This window comes from Octopus sinensis, linkage group LG4 (assembly GCF_006345805.1).
Source record: "Octopus sinensis linkage group LG4, ASM634580v1, whole genome shotgun sequence".
NCBI lineage: Eukaryota > Metazoa > Mollusca > Cephalopoda > Octopoda > Octopodidae > Octopus > Octopus sinensis.
The window spans coordinates 49267937-49291414 of NC_043000.1; the positions used below are offsets into that span (position 1 = coordinate 49267937).

At 32.6% G+C, this 23478-nt stretch overlaps 1 protein-coding gene across 10 annotated transcripts in view; it reads left to right on the top strand.

The window, feature by feature from the left end:
* LOC115210389 (bone morphogenetic protein 1) overlaps positions 1 to 23478 on the top strand; it is a 2987986-nt gene that overhangs the window by 354307 nt on the left and 2610201 nt on the right. For all 10 annotated transcript variants that reach the window (XM_029778966.2, XM_029778967.2, XM_029778971.2 and 7 more), the window contains exon 3: positions 18314 to 18594. The gene's annotated coding sequence lies outside the window, so the exon portion shown is untranslated. The remainder of the gene's footprint in view (positions 1 to 18313; positions 18595 to 23478) is intronic.

Consider the following 23478-nt stretch of genomic DNA (forward strand, 5'->3'; position numbering starts at 1 on the left):
TCACTTTTCACTGACGCTATCATCATCGGAAAACCCAATGTACACCGCACCTCTTGGCATTCGCAATTCGCTCAAGCCTACGCCACTAACCTCCTCACCAATCTGTGATCTTTGCTGACACAGTAACTCTTCAAATACTCCTCATTTCCTTTTCACCTCCTAAATCATCCTTCGCTCAGCTAATTTTCTCCGTCATCGGAAATGAACGAACCATTGCATAATCAAGTCATTACGCCTCATACCTTCTTTCTGCTCAACATCTAACCTCTGAATCATTTGATTCTTCAATTCGATTAATTTGTAAAAACTCAGACACCTATATCCTTTGACAGTAAATGTACCCCATTTCCGAGCCATCTGCGACATTTAAGGGAATGACCGAGAGGTCATTCTGAGATATGTCCCTCTATATACCTCACAGAACCAAAACCTACAGCCTCAGATATGAAGTACGGCTTTGTGTTAACTTGCGATCAGCTCTGATCAAAAGCGTTCCAAATATGAGCAAGCAGGTTTTCAAATGTATGTCGGACTGCATTAACTAATATATCTTTTTATTTATTCAAGATAAGATTTGAGAGAGGGATGGCAGCTATTTCCAGCTAGTAGAATAGCTATGTAGAGGTTTCCTTGTTGGCTCATCAATAAGCATTCTTTACAGATCCACACACAAAGAATCCTACCTAGAGCACCTACTATAGCTACCGGCGAGTGTTTGAAGTACAATCACAATGCCTACAGTGTAGCCAATAGAAAAACAAAGAATATCTTCAAGTATTTGAACTGCCTGCAAGCTTCTTTTGTTTCCCAGCGTGCAGCGAGTTATTTTCGTAAGGATCGCTTCTCCTTAAACAAGGCAGCCTTGTAAGTAGCATTCGTGCGTATAACGCTACATTACAAACTTTCAACTTGATACTGTGCTACTAAAATATACGTCTTCTACTCTATTTGTTGAAGCATATTATACTTAGTGACAAAGTTCAAAAATTTCCAAACACTTATCTAAAAGGAACCCTACAGGTCACTCGACCTTCTTAACATAGCAGCGAAGGCTCCCTTGAGTGATAATTTTCTGGGATTTTGGACGATTCACATTTCACCGAGTTCAAACACAACCACACACACACAAAAAAAAAGAGCTGAGCAAAATCAAAATCAAGGCAACCCACAGCCACAACATAGTCCCAAAAGTATCCTACTAATCAACAGCCCTTCAATACTATTGTTAGTAATCTTTTTAATTGGGATCATATTTGCTATCGGAATTTAACGACAAAGGAACATTAAGTATGATTAACAGCAGCAGTAGTTTTTCAAATCATTGGAACTCTTCTTGCGCTCTCTTTAACCTAACCTTTTAGTCCTAACGTTTTCATATTTCAATGTATACCGTATGGTATTGTGAATAATACTGATATCATTCGTTGTTTAATGGCGGTGATTACTCCCAAAACAAACACGATCGCGCATATCTGCTTCTAAAGACAATTCAAATATGACAATCTAGTTTTTATATGATTTTCCAAACATATTTTATCGAGAACTACTGCTACTCATGTCTCTTTTGCTTGATAAGAATGTAAGTCTATGTGGTTTACGAATTATTTCGCTAACATTTCAAGCAGGTGTAGTGAACACGAAAACGCTCCGACTTTGTCTCCATCTTCTTCTTTGGCTTATGAATGCATTAGTTATACGATTTGAAAGGAGGAGGAGGAGGAGGAGGAGGAGGAGGAGGAGGAGGAGGTGGTGCTGGTGCTGGTGGTGGTGGTTGTGGTGGTGGTGGTGTGGTGGTGGTGGTGTGGTGGTGGTGGTGAAGAAGGGATGGTAGAGAAAGAGAAGTTGGTGGAGGAAGAAGAGGAAGCGTTGGTGGAGGAGGGGAGGGAGAAGAAGAGGAGGTGGGAGAGGGGGAGGAGGTGGGAGGATGAAGAAGAGGAGGAGGTGGTGGAGGAGGAGGGAGAAGAAGAGGAGGTGGGAGAGGGGGAGGAGGTGGGAGGATGAAGAAGAGGAGGAGGTAGTGGAGATAGTGGAGGAGAAGGAGGAGGAGGAGGAGGAGGAGGTGGTGGAGAAAGAGGAGGGGAGGTGGTGATTGTAGTAGTAGCAGTAGTAGTAGTTACAGTACTAGCAGTAGTGAAAACACCAGCAACAGCAGCAGCAGCAGCAGAAGCAGCAGCGACGTCATAAGTAGTAGTATCTAACGCAGCTTCCATTTCTGCTTCTGCAAGTGTGAGATAAAAATAATAACAATAATAATAATAATAATAATGACATCTACACAAAGAAAGAGAAAGAAAAAGCCAAATTTCCCATGAACCAACGTTGTTATTTTTCGATTTTTCGAGGTGCTGACATCAATATATTTATTTTTATTGTCCACAGAATCATGGCTGAAAAGCCACGACAGGAAGCTGCATAGTTGCTATAGTAACTTTATTAATACTGAGCAGATGTTCTGTTAGATAATTCGAAGTCCAATACCACTGATAATTCTGTTGATAATAAAACGTCTATGTTTATTACTAGTAGATTCGTCATAAATACTAGATAAGGTAACCGACTCCAGATATATATATATATATATATATATATATATATATATATAAGTGTTGGCCTGTTCAACGTAGTTCGTATGTAGAAACATATAAGATAAAAACTTTATACGTAAAAAGTCTTCAGGAGATGTAAATGTATCTTGAGCAACTTGAAAACACGTTCTGAGTGAGAGGAGTATGATCACTATCGTGTTGCCGTTGTGATCACCATCACTGACAACATCATCCCCCATCATCTTCTTCACCGTCATTGCCATTATCATCATCATCATCATCGATACGATAAGAAACAACAGCAAACAGCTGCGTTGTCGCCGTCATGATCATGATCATCATTATCATCATTATCATCATTATCATCATCATCATTATCATCGTCGTCATCATTATCATCATCGTCATCATCATCATCATTATCATGATCATCATGATCATGATCATCATCATCATCATCAGTATTACTGCTGATGTCATTACGTGATCTCTATCGCTACCACTGTAGATATCATCATAATCATCCTCTTCGTCATTGTTATCGCTCTAATGTTCTTCGACATCGTTATTCGCGTCGTCGCTGTCATCGTCGTCGTCGTTGTCATTCTCATCGTCATCATCATTATCATTATGATAAACATCATCATTGTTATTATTGATGTTGTTGGCATCGTCGTTCCCTTCATCGACATCATCAACAACATTTATTCATCCTCCCTTATCAAATGTAAAGCATATTTGTTATTTTTTCGTCCCAGAAATCTTATGGAAATTACGCCATTAGTTTCACTGCATATTAGAGTCAGGCCAACCTGTTCAAGTTTCTATGATATGGGATGGGCAGTCTGTTGCTCATGAATTGGAGTTCCTCTTCTCTACAAGGCTTATTTAATCCAACGGAAAGCTAAATGCTAAAATAACGTTGTTTCAGATGGTGCTATGGAGTTGTTGGAATGGTACTGGATTGCCCTTAGTGCTCAGATCATGATTAAATTTGTTAAAATTTACCCTACCAGAGTAGGTTAGGATGTTGAACACTGAGGAACGCTAATAAGTCCTGCTTGATCGAAAATATATTTAGTTTGGCGCAGGAGTGGCTGTGTGGTAAGTAGCTTGCTTACCAACCATATGGTTCCGGGTTCAGTCCCACTGCGTGGCACCTTGGGCAAGTGTTTTCTGCTATAGCTTCGGGCCGACCAAAGCCTTGTGAGTGGATTTGGTAGACGGAAACTGAAAGAAGCCCGTCGTATATATGTATATGTATATATATACATATACATATATATATATATATATATATATATATATATATATATATATATATATATATATATATATATATATATATATATATATTTGTGTATGTGTGTGTATATGTTTGTGTGTCTGTGTATCCCCCAACATCGCCTGACAACCGATGCTGGTGTGCTTATGTCCCCGTCACTTAGCGGTTCGGCAAAAGAGACCGATAGAATAATTACTAGGCTTACAAAGAATAAGTCCTGGGGTCGATTTGTTCGACTAAAGGCGGTGCTCCAGCACGGCCGCAGTCAAATGACTGACACAAATAAAAGAGTAAAAGAGTAAAGAGTAAAGAGTTATTCAATGAAAATATATTTAGTGATTCAATGAAGCGGAACTCCAGCTGTTAGGAACATCAGCCAAATCTCCTTCAAAGTACACTCAACAGTCTTAAGAACACGAGAACGTAACCCAAGACATACAAAGATTAATGAAAAGTCACGCATTGATGTTTTCATAATGGGTAGGCTTAATCAATACTGACCTGAGGCTAAATAACAACCTAACACTATTATCAACAGTTTCTGTATTGTATGTAAGCGTTTCCACCGTTCACAGATTTTCAGATACACGTGTTATGGAGTAATTCATATAGAGACGTTATATTAGAACTTGTGTTTTCTGTTTCGTTTAGGATTTAGAACTCATATAAAGTATTCTTATTTTGCATTTCGTAGTTGATCATTTTTCCTTCATTTTTATTTAAAGAGCAAATTTCGAATTTTCCATTTGTACAATTGTCTAGATTTTTCGCTACATGGAACATTTCTAAGAAATGACTGTCTGATTTATTGTTTATGTACTCTAACCCGATTTATTAATTTTTGAGGAGGCGCAATGGCCCAGTGGTTAGGGCAGCGGACTCGCGGTCGTAGGATCGCGGTTTCGATTCCCAGACCGGGCGTTGTGAGTGTTTATTGAGCGAAAACACCTAAAGCTCCACGAGGCTCCGGCAGGGATGGTGGTGATCCCTGCTGTAATCTTTCACCACAAATTTCTCTCACTCTTACTTCCTGTTTCTGTTGTACCTGTATTTCAAAGGGCCGGCCTTGTCACTCTCTGTGTCACGCTGAATATCCGCGAGAACTACGTTAAGGGTACACGTGTCTGTGGAGTGCTCAGCCACTTACACGTTAATTTCAAGAGCAGGCTCTTCCGTTGATCGGATCAACCGGAACCCTCATCGTCGTAACCGACGGAGTGCTTCTTCTATTAATTTTTATCCCATTTGGTCGATATAATTCTCTTTGCAATATGAGTATGTAATACAGTAAATGAGATTTTTTGTTATACAATTCATATTTGAATTAACTTTCATTTCCTTCCTATTCTTGACCTTTTAGTTATTCCCTGTTCATTTCTTTCACTCTTCCTACAACTAATGTCTCCATAATTTGGTACTTAAATTATTTCTTCTTTTAATCTCGATTTTGCCTTTGTTAAAAGTCCTTTATTGTTTCGTGGCTGTTTTTACGACTTACAATTTGTGAATCAAATTATTTTTATGAGATTTGATGATTAGTGTAGAATTGGAAAATATCGTTTAGTTAAGCAAATGTTATGGCCCACGAAGATTATTGGTTGTTAATACAAACAGAATAGACATATTTGTGTTTGGTCTTCGCTCTTGTTATGAGGGTTTCTCTGTAGGGCAGAGCGAAGGATCTATTTTGTCTTGGTTATGGCATGTTTTACTAATGCTTTTGGATACGTTTTATTTGAGCGAATATATATAATTCTATCAATCATTTCTCTTGTCTGTATCCGTAATTATTGAACATATACTCCTTACTCCTGGTCACATTGTATGAGATGTTTCTTCTAATGTGAAATGTGTGACAAGACCTAAAATTTAAATATTGGTATGTGTCTGTCACCTCAGTAGACATTGATTGTAACCATATTATTGTGTGTATATGTATGTATCTGTACATGTGTGTGTTCATGTATATATATATAGAAAGAGAGAGACAGACAGACAGACAGACAGATAGATCCCAGTATTGTTTTAAGCATGGTACTTAGTTTTAAATATTCATTTTACCGAACTGCTAAGTTATGGGGTTTTAAAGGGACCTACACCGGTTATGAAGTGAGATTGAACCGGAAACCATGGGAATGTGAAGTGAATTTCATAATCACTAATGCGATGATCGTCTAGTTTAGACACGTTTGTTCTTTTCTCCATCTTTTCTCTTCTTTTCTATACTTTTATGTAGAAAAGCATACGCCAGAAACGTAAAATACTTTTCTTTCTATTTTTCAGGAGCGTAAATCTAATAAACTCTGTTTGTTTTATTCTCTCATGTTTGTGCTTTTTATTTTATCACCACATATATATATACATGTGGGTATGTATGTGTATGTGTATGAGTGTGTCTGTGTATCTGTGTGTCTGTCTGTCTGTGTCTGTTTGTAAGTGTGAATATGCGTGTGTGACATACGCCAGCATGGCCACGGACTACTACCAGAAACTAGTAAAATGATATCGATTTATATAAAGAAAGGAAATCGAAATTAATTACAACTTTGTTTTCTTCTCAATTGTTAGTAGATATGTCATCAATTATAACAATTATATAGTTGTCAATTTAACTGCACAAAACATATCAGGTTTTTACGAGTATGTCACGTTTACATTGACGAAAATAATTAACTTCCCTTTAGATATATATCTAAAACAACATAAATATATTCAGCATGTTATTGCATTTCATAAATAAATTTGCTTATTCAAAAACATTAATATGAGTGGCTGAAACTTTAGCTGGTTTGGGTAAAGGAAACATATCAAATAAATCTGTCAATATTTTAAATGTAGAGCAGAGTATAAAAGCTGAGTTTATAAGTATTAAAAGAACAGTTAATAAAGTTAAATTGGCAGTGGTATAAAACGTATTTAGTTATATTTATTAAATGACAGCTGAATTGTTCTTGCTTAACATCAATTTCAGCTGATGTATTTGGCGACTTCTCGGTGAGACCCATATTTCTAAAATTTAATTTTCAACAAAATGAAAAAGAAACATAGAGTTGAGATTTGGTATATTTTAAATTAATTGTGTTTTGTATGAAAGCATTAAATATATTTATGAAATGAATTCGAAGAAATGGAATGAAGAAAATAACAAAAATAACTGGAATATTATTTTAACTCATAAAATAACAAAGAAATGTCTGTATTCACAATTATAATTTGGTTTTATAAAAAGAAAAGTAACATACCATGTTTAATGAATAGCTAGGTAGAGAGAATATCAATTCTACATTTTAAATGTATATTAAAATATTTCATGTAAAAGACAAATTTTAAAAGACTTCTTATATGGCGGAATAACTTATCAAATCAGACATTCAGCATTTTCTGGCACTCCTGCTAAGATGAATTTTGTAACTCACCAGTTGCTGATTACAGTACAGTGATAATTTTAATAGTTGGTGCATCAAATAATGTCACAAATACACGTTTATACGTATGCTTTCTATTCATTAAAATGTAGTAAAACAAATATGCATAATGGTGTAATTTTCAATTTCATTTTGAATAACGAATATTGAAGACTACTTCATATTGTGTTGTGTATAGTTTTATACTTTTGTCTTTTATTTCAAAATAGCTCTGTGTGTGTGTGGAGGGGTGGGTGTATGTGTTCTTTATTCCAAATGAAAACGAGAATTACGCTATTTTGCATATACTTGTTTTGCTTTCAATGCGTGTACATTTTAATGAATTGAAATCTAGTATAAAAGTGTATTTGTGACATCTTTTTTACATATCAAGTGTAATCAGCAGTTAGTTAGTTGCAAAATCAATAGAGGTGTATGTTGTGGTGTTGACTCAATAACATACACATCTATCTTGCTCTGATCTTCATTAGACTACCAATTTTAGTTACAATTTTATTTTCTAGAAAGAGAATTCGAAATTGTTTCAGAATCTTAACTACCATGAATCTTGTGAATAATACTGAACCATGTTTTACACATTTAAATAAAATACATGTCAGTTGTAAGAATATCTTTTGTTGGTTGTGAGATTTCAAACTGATGCTCCGTTCCTCGTGTATTTTTTCTATATATCTGTGTTCTTCCTTTTTAATAAATAAGTTTATTTTTGTTTCACACTACATGTAATACACGACAGAAAAATCAGGTTTTACTAAGATATATAAATTTTCTCCTCAACATTTGCTTAACTTCCAAGATATTGTTAAAATGGACTTACTAGTAAAATGTTTCTAGTTGCTGCTAGACGGTCTGACGATTAGAAATGTTTATTCTGCTACCGTTGTTGCAGTTTTGTTTATGACCAACTCAAACGCTACGTTTATGCCTTCCTTACTCCAAATAGCTAGCACAAAATATAATGGTTCAACACTGAACATAGTAGCAATGAATAAGATATCAGCATGTTCGAAAGTAAAAATAGAAGAATACTATTTATTGACAACTACTGCTTTATGTTTTCTCTGACGCAAATTAATGTATTTATTTGAGCTCTTGATGTGCCAACTGAAAATGTTTCAATACCTGCTGTCTCAGCACGACTACAGCCTATTGGCTGCAAAAAAAAGTGTAATGCGCTAAAACGTAAACTATTCTGTGAAAGCATGTGAAGAACAAAGAAGTTGCTAATGTCGTTTTATACCATATCTAAATACATTTACATTTCTTTCGAAAAATTTTGAAGGAGATACATTTTCGATCATTTATTTTATGCTTCTAGAATTTTTCGTTTTTTCTTAACTACAGTATATTTCAAGAGCCATTCTAATAGACGCGGTCTTCAGAAATTCGCTCCTAGTACGTAATTAAATAAAATAGAATTAATGAGATGCAATTTTAGCTTTTTTTCTGAAAGTGGCTTCGCGCCAAAACCTCTTCAAAACTTAAATATAAAATTGTCTAGAACTGCCAATTGAATTTTCCCCACCGAACACTAAACTGTAAGTAATTTGACTGATATATGAGGTTTATTATTATGGACAATAACTAGCCTCAGGTAATACTATTAAGTATACCTTCCACCAATAAAATTAACTTCCTGATTACCTTGTTATTTTCCCTTGTTATTGTATTTATTTTTTTAGAACGTTTTTTTTTTCTTTCTATTTCCTCTTAGTGTTAAGTGTTATATCTTCCAAGCAGATATTTTGAGCAATCTGCAATAATTTCCATCAAAATGTGTTGAAAATTATTCAATGAATAATTTAAGTAAACTTGTCACCAATTTCCATGGTGTGAATTCTAAGAATATAATTCCCATCTTCTTTCTACAACATCTATCAAAAGAACGGTATAGATTCGAAGTAACGTGTAATGTTCAAAGTAGATTTGAATTCAACAGTCACTCTAGACAATATAATGTATATGTAAATTGCATTGAAACTGACATGATGAAACTCTAAGATCTAATTTAAATTATTTAATACTACTGAATCCCATTCGTTACTATTTGTCCCGTATTACTTGTATAATCACACAACTGTTCGACCGAATATCTATTAGATATTGTTTTATTCTTTCAGTACCAAACAGACGCATTAATTTTCGGCGAAACAGTGTGATATATTTTCCATCTGTTTCGTACGATCTTGAGATTTTAAACCACAGAGCAGCTTACTAAACTTTTGACAATTCTAACCTTATTCAAGCTGAAGCCGCCCTAAAATAGTGACGTCAAATTTCTTTTGTATACGTTTTGGCTGTTCGTGGTTACCCACAAGTTAGTACCAATGAGCATATCTGTGACAGAAGACTTCCAACCACGATTATTTCAAATAAATATATCTAGGACCACATTATGCAATAAATTCTCCCTTTGTAAGATAGTGGAGTAAGATCTAAGGGAAATTTGGCTGCTATTTTCATTGTGTAGAGCGACTACTTGTTCATTGCACTTTATTTCTGAAGGAATCTCTAGTGTATATATCTAGCTTCCTTCTAGCGTATAAGCTTTATAAAATATGAATGTGACTTACATTTTCAAAAATATCTGCAAGATACTAGTTCAATTTTAAATAAAGCGAATGGTTTTAAGTGAAGAATTAATAACATCGATAATTTTCATAAAATGACAAAAATTGGTGAAGCATTCTGGCCTATAATGTTTGACGACTAAGATTGACGGGATAGTCAAAAGTTATGATATTTGGAATCATTACCTCTCAAGTTAATTACAAACCGTCTTAAGGAAAGCAAAATCATTGCAGACAAGTGTATTCTCTCCAACTTGAATATGATTTCCCCTATCACATATGTTTTAATAACAATTGGAATACCTGTATGTTCTCATATCTAAGCAGACATCATGAATATTAATCATGTGAATATTAATACCCTCACAGCTGAATTTGTGGAGAGCTTTAGAAATTCCACTAATAACGTCTATCAAAAACAGGTTATATTTCATTATCCTCTCTGTCAGAAAGTTTACAGTTTAAATATTATAGGTCTTTTTCTAAAATATCTATTACCACTTCAATCCAAACTCTAATGATATATCTTAATTTGATTACCATCGAGCAATTACATTTCTTTGCTTCAAATTAAAATAAAAACGAACTCCACTAAAACTGATACTTACAGCTGTAAATGTAATTACAGAAGCGACACGAAATACTCATTTGACATATACTATTGAAGTTTCTTTTAACTAATGAAATTAAGTAGATACTCAAATGGGAATATGTAATATTGTAAAGAATACCAATTGCTTAATATGACAGTATAAAATAATTAGCTTTGAGGAACATTATTGGGCTTCCTGTTAGTAGAAAAATAAAGAAAATCTAGATATGATACATCTACTGGCTTCAGGTTCAGGTTATAAATAACAATGTTCTTTGTTATAATGATGTATATTTGTATTCCATTAGTTGTTTAAACTTTGCTGCACTTCATGATTTAGTTTTGTTCTTGTTGCATGCAAATTTGTCTCAAATAACACCACCGTCTAATTATTATAATGTCGAGAAAGGGGGATATAAGGAAGAGAGGAGACAGAAACATTTATATTACACAATAATAATTTCATATGAGGTTGAGAGTATGTTGCATAGATTGAGAAAATAGCATTCAGAATCCACGATGAAAAAAATTGCTTGCTTATATTTCTCTGTGGGTATTATTTTCTAAATTGGATGAGTCTTGAACTAGTTTGTAAGAATATATTAAAAGAGATAAGTCAAATAGGGAACCAATGACATAATACGCTATAAATAAAAGCAAGAGTTTTTTTACGATATACGCACTTTTATTGGCAGTCAATATGGAATGACTTCTATAATAAAATTTAAAATCTTAACGACAATAAGAAAACATTAGTTTTGAAAGTTTTGATCTATATAAAATATTAAGAAGGGTTTAATATAAGTTTTATTTTTAGAAACTAAATATTGACTGCTTTGTACTTGGGTGTATTTATTATTGGCATAATGACCTCGCAACACACAATAAGATTTGTTTCAACAAACGAATTCACGTCAAGAATCTTGTAAGCCAAATGCAAAAACCAAGTAACATATTGACTTATATCATTTCAAAGTAGGATTTCAACTTTGAACGTAAATAAGCAAATCTAAATTTCGCAGTGCATTTTTCTGACGCTCTGTCTGATTCTGACAATCTACTGGTTTTCATTTCAATGAAATTCTCCATTAGAGATATATTGTCGAAATTTCTTCTGCGTAATGGAATGAAACAGATACTCAAATGAGAATATATAATACTTTACAGAATACTATTTGTTAAATTAATTTAGTGAGAAAGATAATATCTTAGTTTTCTTTATGATATTTATTTTTGAAACAACTATTCAGTCATGTGCTGAAGTGATCAGTATATTGTATATATAATACTGAAGAGTGGTGTACAATGGTTTGAGAGCTTGATAGTCATCATTTTAAAAAGTCTTGTGAGATAAAAGAAAACATATGTTGGATTAAGGAGGATTTGTCTTTGAATGAATTAATAACATTTAACCAATATTCTTAAAAATCCATTAACTTTATATCTACTTTTGATATTCCATTCAATCTATGATACTGACTCTCTGCTAGAAGCTTCTCAGAAGCTACTGTTCTTACTTTAAAAGTATTACCACTTTAAAATAAAAGTATATGTGTTTCATATTCTCAAATTCGTTGTCTTTCTTGTTAATTCTATCTGTAAACTTTGTTGTTTTTACTAAATCTATGTGACCATTGTTTTTTTATGACTTCACTCGTAAATGCCACACACCTATTGCTAAATTTACCATTTTACAACTGAGTCAGGGAGAAGTGTGTATTGGCTTATTAAGATATACATTTCTTTTTGAAAATCCTGGTTTTATAAATGTTTCCCCAGTGCTAGTAAGTTGTATTTCTTTAACATTGATCATAGATTTCTCGAAAGTTGATAGTCTTTTCGAAAAATTACTCTGCTAAATTCTATTGTTAATTTTCTTCTCTTTTTTATGCCCCATCCACAATCTTCCTGCTTCAATCTCAGCTTACCTAGTCTTCGATATTTCTCTATCTCTTCGTCTCTCCTTCTCTCATTCTCTCTTTCTCGTATTTTCTATGCAAATATTGCTTCCTCTAATTACTACTCGAATAACCTCAATGTGTTATCTTTCATACTCATAGTTATAAAGAGAAAGAATCAATCTCTGTTAATTCTCCTCCTGTCATCCCCAAGATCAGGAGCCATCTGTTCAATCATGATTTGAACCACAACCCCCTTACTAAACGAAAATTACATTATTTTCTTTATAATATCAATTCTCTTGTAGTTTGCTTCAAAATTCAGGCAGAAACACAAACACAACGCACATCGCCCAAATTCTTTCTTTGCTCAACTTGTCTCACCATATATCTACATATTCACAATCACCTATCAAACTTACTGCTTTTTTTAAAAAAGATGAGCAGCCCTGAACACATTATTGTAGCCCTGAACACATTATTGCTGAAAAGAGTCTGAACACATTATTGCTGAAAAGAGTACGAAATAAACATAATATGGATAAATTTGATTATAGGTCAATTTGATCTCACTTGAAGTTAAATAACAATGCAACATCTCAGTCAGCCTTGGCATTCTTTTCTCCATTACACTATTCATCTATCACTCACGCATTCAATCTTTTGAGCTTTTAAACACTTTATGTAAAGAGTTATAATCATGCAAATCATGCTATTGAGTATGACTCTCTTCCCAGTGAACACCGGCACAGCTTTTGAAAAGACGGTTTTTCATCTTTGTTCTGTTTACATATCTGGGACGATGTTTTTTATCCAAACAAATATCCAAACCAGAGCTACAAAATGTTCATCCGCTTGATTAAGGAAAAATTATTCGCCAACACAACATTATTACTGGCTAACAATATTCTATCCCCGCTCTCTCACTCTCCCTGCATATATAAATGTGTGTGTCCGTGTGTGTTTGTGTATGAGTGTGCGTGTGTATGTGTGCGTGTGTGTACATATATATATATATATATATATATATATACCCATACATATCTTACATCTATTTTCTTTCCTCCACCTTACTCTCTATTTTGTATCACATCGAAACTAACTATGACTTAATTTTTCCTCTCACACCGTCTCCGATGAAGGGATATTATTAATTAATATCCTGGAAACAGCTGTAAGACCTATCTATAAATGCTCTAATATCTATACAGCCTTAGTTTTTTATCTTATTACGCAAATATTCTTATATATTTATATATATATATATATATATGTGTGTGTGTATGTATGTATGTAAATATACATGCGTATGTATGCGTATATATATATATATATATATATATACGTATCTTTCCAACCGCTACTACGGGAGGCTTTTCTGGGCCATCGCACTGCGTTCTCTTCCACTCCGTAAACTCATGTATCGATTCTCGTCTTTTCTGTCAAATCTTACACTTTCTAACTCCAAATAACTCATAAAAAAGATACTTTCTTGATATCTTCGCCTCCAGAAAACATCCCACTGGCATGTCTATTATCAAGTTGTTTTTTCCCCCCAGAAACATCGCCCTATAAATGTTCTAGTTACATAGAAAAATCTTCTCACAAGTCTGTTAGTATTAGTAATGCTCATAAACGTCACTAACCTTCTCCCTAAGAATAGACGTAAGAACTTATAATAAGAGAACTTTCCATTATCATTTTAAAACATTTCTATTTTCATACTTATTGTCTTATTTATATAACTTGTATATTATTGAAATATTTTTCATCGTGATCTCATAGCCACACGCAGTTGTGAAAGCTTCAATATCTTTACAAAAAATATCTTTACAAAAAAAACTAATATCTTAAAGCTTTGAATTATGATGATAACAGTTTTTTAATATAAATTTATAGATAAAAAGGTAAATAACATGCAACCATTTTAACAAAATCATCATACGCAGGTGTGGTTGTGTCGTAAGAAGCTTGCTTCCCAACCACATGGTTCCGGGTTCAGTCCCACTGCATGGCACCTTGGGCAAGTGTCTTCTACTTAAAGCCTCGGGCCAACAAAATCCTTGTGAGTGGATTTGGTAGACGGAAACTGAAAGAAGCCTGTCGTAGGTGTGTGTGTGTGCATGCGTGCGCGTGTGTGTGTTTATCCCCCAGCACTGTTTGACATCCAGTATTGGTTTGTTTACGTTCCCGCAACTTAGCGATTCGGCAGAAAGGAGATAGACAGAATAAGTACTGCGATCACTTCATTTGGCTAAAAGTTCTTCAATGTGATACCTCATCATGGCCGCAGTCTAATGACTGAAACAGATAAAAGATAAAAGATATACGCTTCCTTAAATCTTTCTCTGTTGCTGATATTTTTTCATTAAATATATTAAATGAAATATTTATTTTGACCATATCAATGTTTGTAAATTTATTTCTTTTAATTCATTTGGAACCTTGAATGAATGGGTTAATTGATCATTTCATATACCACATTCTTGTAATTTCCTTTATAAATCCTACAGTTTTAGTTTTTTAATTTATAGATCTATCTACAATCTTTTTTTTTTTTTTGGCTTAAGTATTCCCACTATTCTGTCATCTATTACCCTACCTTTATATTTACACATTTGCTTGTAGTGTACTTAAAGCACATTTTTGTCGATACATATAGTTCTCTTCTCTACAATAAACATATAAACGTAATGAGATTATGCTGTTCTTTTCATATCTGGGTTAGTTTAAGTGTGTGCATGAGTATGTGAATTTGTGTGCTGTTTTCTCTTCTTGCATATGTAGGCGTCTGTGTATATATTTGTATGTAGGTGTGTATAAACGAAGCTTTTCGATCACAATTAATCATTTCTAATCTCTCGACAGGAAAATAGCTTCTTTTTATTCTATAGAAAATCTACTTGTTCTTAAATATATTCTATGATACTATCCAATGGCTTCTTTCATATAATCTCTTCTGGGAAAAACATTGTTTATAATTCAGTACTGAAAACTACATTAAATTCCCAGATGTTAGAATCTGTGTTGCAACAAATACCGAGAAATACCTTCATCATTGGTAAATTCTCTTTTGTTCGGCTATAATTCAAACTGCGTATTATTATCTTAATTTCCACCAATACATGCGCGCGAAAATTTAACTCGTTCAGATCAATGTATTGTGAATCCCCAAATGGTCCTAATTAGAAGTAGAACTTCTACAAGTAGCACAGATTCAACGAAAGTTAGATTTTCTCTACGCTTCAGCTTCACCTTTCAAAGCCTGGCACTAAACAACTAGCCTGTTATATTAGAAAATCTATTGCCTTCCGCGCTTGTTATCATTGAAAAACTTACCAAGTAAAAAGAGACTTATTTTCTTTATAGAAATACTTCTTCGGTAAGTGAAGTTGATTTATCATCCTCTATATATTCTTATGTACGTCACCTACCTTTGTATACAGGCTAGCATGTTAGAGGATTTTTACTTACATTATATAAACTTCGATTTATTGAAGAGTTTTGCAGGTGTGTGCATTTAAAATTGGCAGAAAACGCTGCGAAATATTCAACATTTATATAATATATTAATAGCTTTCAGAAATGAACAGTACGATACTTATTTTATAAATAAATGGCCTGGCACAATTCCTAGTAAGACGTCCTTGACAAGAACTAACCACATCGCCTATGACCGTATGCAAACAGACATTATGTAACAAACAACAGGTTATATTGATGCCTGATCAAATGCATACAGATTTAGATGAATGCACAAACGAACATTACTATGTGCATGTAGAGACATTTATAAAATAAGTATCGTAGCAAGGTACTGTTCATTTCTGAAAGTTATAAATATTATATAAATGTTGAATACTTCGCAGCGTTTTGTGCCGTTTTTAAATGCACACACCTGCAAAACTCTTCAGTAAATCAAGGTTTATATGATTTATGAGTGTGTGCAAGCAGTATGAATTAGCTTGAGAGAGTAAAGTTTTCAACAAAACATCGTTCACGCTCACAAATGATTTGCTTTTTTTATCGGTTTGTTAATAATTGTAAAACACTAAAATTTTAATTTAAGGCGAGAATAACAGATTCCCTTGTTTTGGCTTCCTTTCGTTTCATATCACTTGACAATATGTTGATGTAAAAACGTATTTGAAAATAACTGCAATTCCAACGTTAAGGTTATACACACACGTATTAAGAATTGTGAAGCTTTTTAATTCAAACATCGATTATATCACACACTGAAATAAAAGGTTTTTATACTACGTTTTAACATCACGTTCCTTTATACAACTATGTTCCTTTTATTCTCGAAATAGAATTATTCAAATAAAGCAAGCAATCTCCCCAGACAATGGGGTGTATTTTCAAATTGAATATTTCGTCATTAGCATTCAACTAAATGGCCATGTTTAAAAGAATGCGTTACTCTTTGTATCATTAATTTTTCAACGTGGACTATTTCCTATGCCTACGTTTTCTCAAAATATTTCTAAAGATCATTTTGTTTTCACGAAATATTCGTTTATAAAATCCGATAGCTTCAGTTCATAATACGTTTTGAAAAAAACAACGAAAAGAACCTAAAATATTGTGACAGTTTTCGACAGCTATAGAGAAAAATCTAATAATAGAATCTGGATAACTAAAAGAGAAACTATTGAAAATGTTAATTATAGTAAATTAGGTATATATAATTTTCAAAACTGTTGACCTTGAATATACCAAACAACCAAAATTGAAACGAAACGTTCACAGTTTTCTTCTACCGAAAACGTGGACATGATTGATAGCGGAAGTGTAAAATTAAAAGAGAAAAAGAAACAGGACGTTCTGAAACGCTCCTAAGGTAGCTTAAAGCGTAACATTCAGACTCTGACAAAACACACGATAGATAAAATTGTGGATAAATCTCGTGAGCGCTTTTCTATAAAATAAAAATAGCTTCTAATTAATTCCAAAATGTAATCTAGCAGAAAACATACATTTATACATGTGATGTAAATGTTGTAAGGTTTTGCTAGAGGCAATTTTCAATATCATTTATACATATATATGTGTGGTGTGTGTGTGTGTATACATGGGTTCTACTTATTTTGGTATCTATAGAAATGATTGCATTGACATGGGATTATGTGATTAAGACGTGTTCCGTCTTGTGGTTTGTGAGATTGGGGTTTTTTGTAATCATTTTCTTGTAGCTTATTACATGCGTTTCTAAATATGAATGTCTATGCTGAGAAAGGGTATGTGCATCTGTTTCAGTGCCTATGTCCAAATATTGATTCAATGCAAGAATAACGTATCAGACGCATTCTGTACCAAACATTTCCTCTTACAATATATTTCATGGTACAGATATCTTGGTCTCTTTTCTTTGGCAAAAGCCAAACATTTGATTTATCTCATTTTTGTAAATCAGATATGTAGTGGTGTCTTCTACATTAGACTGTATTTTTGTCATTAGAAGGTAAGTTTAGGATTTATGTCAGATGTTTCTGTGTCGTCATAGACTCAGAATTTATCAACCAATAACATAGATCACGTAAATATATTGTAATATATACATCTATGTACACTGATTTCTGCTCAGTTCCCTTTTACCCGTTTGCAAAAATGAGCATGATTGTGTACATAACGCATATTCATTTAGCAGAAACATAGATATAATGAAATGTAGCTTAATGTCTATATCAAATTATTTTACTTCTTCGTTTCCTCTCTCTTGTTTAGTAATATCAATTCGACCCTATCTTTCTCTTTCCAAAGATTCTCAAATAAATAGCAGTTTTATTCTGGAGTCAGTTCAACTAACTCACCCTACTTTTTTTCAGTTCATTTTCAGGAACATACAACTAAGTTGAAAAATCAATATGTTGTGTTCATTTTTCCTACTTCTTTCTCACAATTGTTTTAAATTTTTTACGATACCTCCATATGCTTTCATACAAAACTAGCATCTTTAGAACGTAACCAGTTTTGTATCATTTATATTTTCAGGCGAAAACTCGAAATCGATTTCCATTGAAATAGTACATAAAATATAACAAGGAAGGCAGAAAACAAAAAGCAAGAGGGAGAATAACCAAATCTGGTATATTATTGAATAATTATTTATAAAACTATTACACAACGTAAACAAGAAGAAACAAAATCCGTATACACTTTTTAATTTATTATAAACGGCTCTATTTATTATATAATATCCCAACTGTCTACGGAAGTAATCAAGGTGTTCATCAGTAATGTGTGATTTACCCGCTTTCCACGGAGCTCCTCAGGTAAGTCATCTTTAGAACATTAAGAAAACATATCTATGTCTTTCAAAAAAATTATTAATTTCTTAAATATTAAAACACTTTTTTTTTGTAAAACTGAATATCAAATTTTAAACTTAAATTTTTCAAATAAATATTGTTTTTGTGAAAATATTATTTATCATCAAACTAAAAGTAAAATTTTTGGAAACGGAAAAACCAAAAATATATTCTTTTGTAAAATCAAAAAAAGAGCAATTTATGTGAAAAACAAACTTTTGTAAAGAAAACACTATTCTTTATAAATACTCACAGTTTCTGTTAGATGGGGTGACTAGATTCAATTGTATGACATTCAATGATTAAAGGGATTCACAATTGGATGAGCATATTTCTTGAACTTTTGATTTCTAGTTAAGATAAGTAGCGTCACATCTTTCTGATATACACACCATTGTTAACATTGAAGTCGTAATAAACGAACAACCTATGAAAAATACAACAACGCCCTACATAAAGCAAACAGCTGTCCTTCTGGAAGCAACACAACACCAATGAAATAGTAGAACTTCCATAGCCTCATCTTCTATAACATTGCATTCTTACATGCAGAGCGGCAACATGCATGCGTTCGAGCCTTTCGCATTAGTTGATAATACGTCATACTCGGTTGAGTGCCTAACAAAATATTTTGCAGTATTTAATTATGCACATTCACATCACACACGCACATACACACACACATTTATATGTGTGTGCGTATATAGATACATACATATATATATATATATATATATATATATATATATACACATACATATTATATATACATACTGTATATAATATGTAAATATTGTATGCTATATATTTATATTATGCATATATTGTATATTATATATATATTATGTGTATATTGAATATTATATATGATATATATATATAGAATGTATATATTGTATATTATATATGATATATATAGAATGCATATTCTGTATATTATATTTATCATATACTGTATATGCATAAATATATATGCATATATATATTATATACATATATACATGTATACACACACACACACACACACACACACACACACACACACATATATATATATATATATATATATATATATAGTGAATGTGTCTGTCTCTGTCTCTTTGTGTCTGCGTGTGTATTTAGGAGAAATTATATTGTCTTCATCGATATGAATAGTTATGTTTATGTTCTGTGTTGAAATATTAATATTACTTCCCATTCGGCCTGTGCTGTGTGCTTTTCAGCTCTAGGAATGTCAGTTCGTGTTTCTGTGCACATATTTGTATGTGTGTAAGTATGTTATACATGTGTGTGCATTAATGTAACAAAATTGGTCGTAGATATTACAAAGATTCTGAATTGTATGTTATTTTTCTTTATTTCCTATATAGAGAGAATAAAAATTCTCTAGATTTTGTTGGTACGATAATTCAATGATAATTACTTACGATGGAGTCTGAGTGTTTATAAAATCAAAATTCTGGTGTAGCATACAGGACCAGAATCAGATATAGAATACCTGAAATACAATGTGCTTGAAATAGAAATGCAAAATTCAAGTCTAGAGTATAACCAACATTAATTTTCAATAATAATCGAAAGAAACTTTACACAGATGTATTCTGAGTATATGTTAAGAAATATATAACACCTCAAATAGTACAGTGAAAAACACAGCCACTTGAGACAAACAATATATCTTTCTGAATTCTTTAAGCATTTTTACGACTCGCTATTCGAAATAGCAGTCAATTTTCCTAGAAATACAATGTACAACACTTAAAGTGGACACATTGTATGTTTTTCTTTGACTACTTAATTTGTACCAGTAACTAAGTTGAAGCCATCTCTGACACCACCTTCGTTTGGAATGCTTCATCCAGTTCTTAAACATACTAAGTGTAAAAATATATTTCAGAAAGACATGGGTTGAACATGTTACATTTGCTTGATCATAATTACACAAACTAAGAATATATTGTTCTAGAAGGGGAAGGAAGTAGGCATCCTAACTAAATATATTGCAATGAAACAAACACAAGATTCAACTGAAACTAGACACTGTATATCTTTTCAGCTTTATGCTGGTAACGCTCCTATGTATTAAATTCCGGTTCTAATGAACTTTTAGATCTGGAGTGAGTGTTGTAAGAAAAAGGTAATATTCAATAATATGAGCTCACAACTTCAGATTAGATTTCTAAATAAGCCCATTTCATTCGTTTTTAATAAATGAATAAAAAATAATATGGGCTCCAGAGATTCTTCATTGGTTTACCTATAGCGTCTAAAACAAAATGTTTTAGATCTATGTGAATCAATATTAAACTTTTGTGAATTTAGTAAACACGGGAAATTCTTAGTTTAGTATTGTGATTAAAATAATTCAAAGACAGCAAGCCAATTCGAAATTAGATAAAATCTATGCAATTAAAAACTGAAATTGATTTAGAGTAATTTATTTCATGAATTAAATATAAGTTCAAGGAGTCGATAATTGTGTTTTAGTTAGTCAGTGAACATATATTTCTTTTTCTCTGTAATTACTGCCTGAAACATTTGACCTGTAGTCTTTATATAGACTTGTCGCAAAGTACGACATAATTTACTGCGTTTAAACAATGTAAAAAGAACCGACTACATTTCGGCATTAGTGTACGAAGGAAAAACAAGATTTTGAAACCAAGTAGCTTTCAAAATTGATGCTTTCGTACGTCGGAAGGCGTAAACTTCTAAAGAGATATCTTGAAACAATGACAACGATCAATAGCTTTCTCTATACAAAAGAATACTCCCAAAGATAGCTGAATTAATCATTTCCAAAGTTCCCAATGAAGATAATAGAAACTATTGAGCTACAGGCGTATAGATAACCTGATAATGAAGAAATGAAACAGAAGGAAGATTAAGCAGGGTGTTTTAATTCAAGGAATAGTTGGGAAAATAATAATTCAAGGCAGTTTGATTTACACACACCTTAATAAGATCACTGTTTCAAATGTTTGCACCACCAAGAGTTAGGATCTAATGCTGTAGTAGTTACATCCTCTCACTAAATTTCCTTTGCAATCTAGTTTCTTTTCCATATCACAATACCATACGAACGTCGTTACTGTCCTGCTAGACTTCATTTTATTTTTCTGATCTTAGTATATTGCACATAGCACAAATTAACACTACGAAAGTTACAGTGGTATTCCACAATTTTATGCTGAAGGTTATCAGTTCGAAGAAGACCATATCTCTCCAATATCTTCCTAGTATATGTGTTGTAGCGTTCGTGAACATAAATTTATACTCATCATTTAATTTCTTATTATTATTCTTATTACGGTGGCGAGCTGTCTGAATAGTTAGCACGCAGGACAAAATATTTAGCGGCATTTCGTCTGTCTTTATGTTCTGAGATCGAATGCCGCCAAGGTTGACTTTGTCTTTCATCCTTTCGTTGTCAATGAAATAAGTACCCGTTGAGCAGTGGAGTCGATGTAATCGAGCACGCCTCTTCCCCCAAATTTAACCCCCCTGTAGCTATAGTAGAAAAAATTATTATTATTCTTGTTCTTTTTTAACTGCCACTACTCTTCCCCAGTTCAATTCTGATCGAGAAGACATACCAACGTCGTTCAAGGAGAGACCATCCCGCTTTATTTTTCAAAAATACCGTATATATATATAAATATAATGCATTATCCAACATAACCTTAAGCCTTTTAATAGAATAATATACGAGAGCGATTTGACTATTGTCTCTAACAGATAGAGTTACATCACAAATACTTGGTTGATTATCAACAATTCCTTAGTTTAGCTAACGCTGAATAGTGCTTACATATTATATATAGTATATATGGTTGAATGGAACATTTGGCAATTAAGATATTTGTAATTGTAGTTAAACCGCACCAATGAAGCGATACGACACTGTGATATTGCTGATAAAATACACGACACGCTTTCACCTGGGCCAAATGCGAATCCATATTCAAGCATTTTGCGTATATGTGCGAATGCAGTCACTTTCAAATATAAAGAATGTAAAAAAATTAAATAACAAAGCAAATTTCATTGTTGAACTTCACAAAAAATATCGCATCAAAAATACTGCAAAAATAAGGGAAATTTTTTCTTGGGGTACTTTCTAATAATTCATTATAATGCCTAACTTTGTGAAAGCTTTTCAATGAAGTTGAGAAAATGGCAAAAGAGAGATACAAAAACCAGTTCGTAGAAGATATAAGAAATGAGAAATACAGAGAGAATGAGGGAGGCTCAGAGTCGTGATATATATGTATGGATGCTTGTTGTGCGTGATAATGTATGCTTTTCAGTAGCAAACCAAGAACGATAATTACATAATTATATACATAAATACACAAATACACGTATGTATATAAAGCGTGTTTATATATATATATATACATATATATATATATATATATATATATATATATATATATATATATATATATATATATATAAGTGAGCGCATGTGTGTATAAATATATATATTTAGAACATACCTATAGATATAAATATATGGATATATGTGAGTGTGTGTGTATGCGTGAAAGATATGTATGTATGCATGCATGTATGTATGTATGTATGTAAGTGAAATATTTGCTGTCATTAGTTTATTTATATTTTTGGTAACATATTCTGCCTCGATCAATCAGTTGTTTATTCAGTACACACAATTCAGCCTACTTGTCAAAAGTGTGCGATTGCACTGTGGAAAAAAAAACAGACAGGCGTTAAAAAACATGTCTTCCTTCGAAGATAGATATTTTCCGGTTTCAGGGTAAAAAAAGAAAATATCGTAGAAAGGCTTCAAAGAAAAAATAATTATATATATATATATATATT